The sequence below is a fragment of the Adiantum capillus-veneris genome, unplaced genomic scaffold (genome assembly GCF_014529385.1).
Source record: "Adiantum capillus-veneris isolate H3 unplaced genomic scaffold, ASM1452938v2 Hic_scaffold_325, whole genome shotgun sequence".
NCBI classification, from domain to species: Eukaryota; Viridiplantae; Streptophyta; class Polypodiopsida; order Polypodiales; family Pteridaceae; genus Adiantum; species Adiantum capillus-veneris.
The window spans coordinates 6,484,929-6,490,428 of record NW_028221436.1 but is presented as its reverse complement, the minus strand read 5'-3'; the positions used below and the strand labels follow the sequence as shown (position 1 = coordinate 6,490,428).

General features: G+C 37.9%; 2 non-coding genes across 2 annotated transcripts; both read left to right on the top strand.

Moving 5' to 3' along the window:
- Positions 1 to 249: 249 nt before the first annotated feature.
- Positions 250 to 322, top strand: TRNAP-GGG (transfer RNA proline (anticodon GGG)). Its single transcript has one exon. It is a non-coding gene; the product is annotated as a tRNA-Pro (tRNA).
- Positions 323 to 4,673: 4,351 nt separating this feature from the next.
- On the top strand, positions 4,674 to 4,745 carry TRNAN-GUU (transfer RNA asparagine (anticodon GUU)). Its single transcript has one exon. It is a non-coding gene; the product is annotated as a tRNA-Asn (tRNA).
- Positions 4,746 to 5,500: the final 755 nt, after the last annotated feature.

The following is a 5,500-nucleotide window of genomic DNA, read 5'->3' as shown; positions in this document are numbered from 1 at the left end:
GTCTACCTAATTTCACCATAGCGGCTTATCAAAATAGAAACAAATACATACTTAATTGTATATTGGTTCGGACCGATAAGTCAACTGTTACATAGTTTGATAAGATGTAACAGAAGTTTTGAAATGCATATAGGTTAAGAAATAAGAAGAATTAATCACTTATTTAGTTAGTTCATTTTTAAAAATAAAAAAACATCTTAATCTAAACCGATGGGTAGATATAATCGTGTATATAGATAGATAGATATACGGAATATGGCGCAGTTGGTAGCGCGCCATCTTGGGGTGATGGAGGTCACAGGTTCAAATCCTGCTATTCCGAACGTAGACGAGCCCTTTCTATCTATAGAAATGTCGTAACATCGTGCATGTTATAACACTGCACAGAGACCCACACTACGGCTTAGTTTAAAGCGAGTGTTACGTGGCTTATGTGTTTGTACATAAATAGGTTAAATTAAACTAACGAGGGAAAATCTTAAAAAGGAAGGAGTTATAACCCCCCCCCTTCTTTTTTTTTCCTTGATTTATTTCTTTCTATTTTCTAAATTGGTGGTATGGAAGTCTAAGAAATTCCCTGTATCTTGCGCTCTCACAATATGCTTTAAGATCGGTCAAATTCTTACATTGACGTGAAATAACATTTAAATACTTATTTGGGATATATCTTTGTTCTAATAGGGAGGTCATTTCATCCTTAAACTCAATATTTCCAAAAATAGATTAACATACACAATTGCTTGAAGTTGATTGATAAAGGCGATTACGTCACTGATTATCCATACTATAACTGTTATACAAAATATTTTCAAATTTCACCCAATTTTTCTATATTTCCGGGGGGAATAAAATTGTAGATTATTAATATGTCAAATTTTGTCAGTTCCTGTCAAGGAATTATGCTAATTTTGTGGTTTTTTAACTGTTTGTTCACTCTTCTACATATCTGTCAAACAACTACCCGGGAATATAGAATAGTACTAATTTTTCTGGAAAGGTTTTTTTCAGTTCCATAATAAAAACTTTTTGAACGTCCGCTTAAAACAGATTGAGCCAAAGAAAAAGATTTCAACGACTTTTCCACTGATTTAATTTTCCAGCTATGATTACGAATTTTCTTCATTGATGCAGAAGTACGTTTCTTCGGAACGGCCATATTCTATTGAGTATTCTTGTAGCTTTTTCTCTTTGCAATTACCAGTTATGTTGATATGTATCAGTAGAATGAATATAATGGATAGAAAAGTGGACAAATAACAAAGAGGGACAGATATCAAATAAAAAAAAACTTTGCATCGATGCATCAATCTTTCAAGTATCTTAGTAATTTGACTTACCTATGCAATTATTTGTTAGTTGCATTACTACAATTAAAATGGATGGAATCAATTGCAAATCTAATTATACTTCCTCTGCATCCTCGACTCCCTCACGTTTTTCTTTTGGAAAAAATCTTTTTTATTACCAATTTATCTTCGAAACAGTTATGTAAGATCCGTCCCTTGACAACTGCATTCGCTAGCCACGGAGAAACCAATATCTATTTTAGATCCGTCACGAATAAGCAAGACTCGACCCATGGATACTTTTGTGTCAGATCCCCGTGTATTTTAATTTGTGAGGAAAATGACGAACATCGTGGAATCTTCCCGGTTGTACTCGTAGTTGTTTTCCTCCAATATCAATAATTGCGTATCCACCAATTCTGACTCTCTCTTTCCATTTTTCCATATTTCCTCCCCCCGAGAAAGAAAAAAATTCGTTCACAAAGCGAGTTGATTCGTTTCCAAATTTTACAACTCGAATAAGTATCTCGGTCACGTGCAAATACTGTCAAGTTTTTGATTGTTGCTTCTTTCATGAAATCAAAATTATTGAGTCTCTTTTTCTTTTTTACTCAAAATCAATTATTTTGTCTGCATACATTCCATCTAGTAATGCTCTTACACTTCCCCCCCCCCCCCGTCGGGAAGTAGCAACAAATTAAATTTGGAGTTGACTACGTCTGTGAAACTTTCAAACGAATACGCTTGGATTATTCCTTCGTGTCCATTAATAGCTTCTTGTTGCACTGGATCGTTATCATTCTTTTTTCCAAGAGTTGCAAGGGGTTTCCATCGCCTGTGCGCATTGCTCAACGTTTTTTCATTAGCTATTTCTACGTTTGTGTCACTTGCCATATTTCAGGAACAATTTGTGAAAAACCCGATTCAGCAATATTTATGGATTTGGATACCGAGAAGTACTTTTTGCGTAGAAATAGGCTTTTTAGTCGATTCACTTACTTTAGTAATGTCACTACTGGTTACCACTGTAGGCGTGTTATAGTTATGATTTATAGCGATAGTTATATGTGTTATGACCGGGGATATACCAGGTTTTATGCTTATTTGAGTTTGTTTACCGCGTCAATGTTAGGGTCAGTTCTCAGCCCCAACTTAATACAGCTTTACGTGTTTTGGGAGTTAGTTGGAATGTGTTTCCTATCTATTAGTAGGTTTTTGGTTTGCTAGGTCAAGTGCCGCAAATGCTTGTCAAAAAGCTTTTGTTACCAAACCGCATAGGAGATTTTGGATTACTTTTAGGTATTCTAGGTATTTACTGGACAACTGGTAGTTTCGAGATTTCCGTAATTGTGTGATTGATTTGCCAAATTAAAAGAAATTGGATTTTCCAATCCAATCTTGACAAATATCATTGCTTTTTTACTCTTGCAGGTCCAGTTGGTAAATCTGCTCAATTCTCGCATCGCATCTCAGATGCATGGGAGTGACAACGCCATAGGGGACCTATCCCAATGCTCTGTAGCTGCCGGCGATTTTTTTCATTGCCCGATTTATTTAGTGGTCTAATTTCTACGCTTCCCTTAGTGATGCAAGCCAGCTCTTGGCTTGGTGGGAGCAACGGCTTTGCTGGGTGCCACATTAGCTCTTGCACAAAGAGATCTAAAAAGGGTCTTGCTTATTCCACCATGTCTCAGTTGGGATATATGGTTTCAGCCCTAGGCATCGGCGCTTACCAATCTGCTCTCTTCCATCTCGTGACGCATGCCTATTCAAAAGCTTTTATTATTTCTCGGAGCCGGTTCAGTAATTCACTCAATTGAAAAAGTTGTTGGATATTCACCTAACAGGAGTCAAAACATGTTTTTCATGGGTGGCTTACGTAAGTACATGCCAATTACTGGAACTACTTTTCTTCCGGGTACCCTTTCTCTATCTGGAATACCGCCCTTAGCCTGTTTTTGGTCCAAAGATGAGATTATTCACGAAAGTTGGTTAAGTTCTCTTCCACTTGGAATTCTAGCTTCTGGCACAGCAGGTCTTACGGCGTTTTATTTGTTCGTATCTATCTCCTTACTTTCGAGGGGGATTTTTGCACTATTAAAACGGATTGGGTTGACTTTAACCATTTTGCGCCATTGTCCATAAGTATGTGGGGTGAAACTGAAGGAAATCTTTCACTAAATCAAATTAATCAAAATGTTGCATCGGTACGATTGGGAATAACAAAAAACAAAGGGTTTTCGTCATCATATCTAGCAAACCCAAATGGAATTACTAACGTCCATTACGATCAGAGCTTGCCGAAGCCTAAAGAATCGTCTTCTGCCATGACATTTTCTCTAGTGATGCTTGCAATACCCACTACATTAGTAGGACTACTGGGAATTAATCTCATAGGAGAAACTGCCAATTTTGAATTATCCCGGAGTGGTTAATTAATCCAGTTCACTTTTTCGAACTTAGTAAATCTTTCAATATTTATATAAAAATATTGCTAAACTCGCGTAGCTCACTTATTTTATCTTTTTTGGAATATTTTTTTCCTTCATTATTTACAAAAAAAGTTATAAATATTTTTATTACTAAAAAAATTAGTTTGGATTTACCAAATTAGTTAGTAAATTTGGGTTGCTTGTTCAATCTTGGTCACTAAATCGGGGTTATATTGATTACTATTATGATATATGCTTTGTGCGTAATCTAAGATCTTTAAGTAAGTCACTTTCAGATTTTGATCGTTACGGAATCGACGGTTTTGTCAACGTAATCGGAGCCTTAAATTTTTTTGGAGGAGAGTTTATACGTTACGAAGAAAAGAGGAAATGGTAGGATATCTTATTACTTATTCATAATTATTTTTGGAGCTATTTTATCATCAGTACTAATCTTCATCTTTTTTCCTTTTCCATAAACTGCTACTTTCGTTTCACGAAACTCCAATTCGCGTTCATTTCTCCCGACTATTTTTTTCATCTTCCCCATCTTTCTAATTCTATTTTGCTTCCTCTATTCCCCCTAATTCTAGTCCTCAAAATAACGTGGAGGAAGAATCCCGCAACTATTCTACTACGCCTCCCGGAAGGGGGGAATAGAAACCACTCATTGGTGATTGATCAATACGAATCTTGGGAGGGGCTTGCCAGGTTGATCTTGACCTCTGTCTCGGCCGGTTGACCCCCCCCCCCACCCTCCCACGCCCATGATTTGGGGGCCCCCTCCATTCGAATGGGATTGCTATCGCCACTACCCCCCCTATAATGAATGGGGGCTAGGGAGTACGCAAAGTTTTTGCAATGGCAAAGAAAGCTTAACTCCTTCCAGATTTGGAATTGGCTTCTGGAAAAAAGGTATTCAAGCAAGTGTGTATGGGACTGAATCCCCTACCTTTCCCCGGTAGCTCAGCGGTAGAGCGGTCGGCTGTTAACCGATTGGTCGTAGGTTCGAATCCTATCCGGGGAGATCCGTATCTACGTCAAGAATTTCCACTAATACTAATTAGGATTAGGAGAGCTGTATTTCACATCACACATATGCCAAATCAAGTTGGCGTGACCCACCAACCACTGAATGGTTTGCTATCGCGCTATTTTAGGCCTCGACACCAACGAATGGAAACGAGAATATTGGCACGTTCCGTTCTCCCCCCCCCCCCCACTTGACTAATTTAATTGGCCCATTCCAGTCATTCGATACACCGGATTGATTTAAAGTGGAAATTCTTAGATTTCGACGCCTCAATGAGATCCTTGGAGCTACTTGGGGAGGTGTGAGGGGGGGGGGGGAAATCCAAAATCTTTATCGAGGATAGTTATTGGGAAGACAAAGAATTGTCTTCGTTCGCATAATTCCTGCGGAATAACCTATATCACTCCTTCCAATCCTACCTCTCAGTGGAGAGACTCCTAATTCCTATAGTAACTGTTCTCCAACTTCTTTTCTTTTTGAAATGCTATAATTAGATTTTCCGTATCAGTAAAAGGAAAATAGAGATCTTCCTCCTACTGAGTGAGTTGGCTTCCAATTCTATGGCTAGAGATCTAAACGGAGTGGGGAGTATCTAGGTGAGGAAACAACAGTGTTGTTTCATGACATCGAACTTTCATGAAGGAATTGTTTCATTGTTCAATCCAGTGATGCTTTACCAAACCGAAACGGATTGGATAGATATTCATAAGTTTCAAGCAACATATTATAAATAAGAAAATCCCGAAATG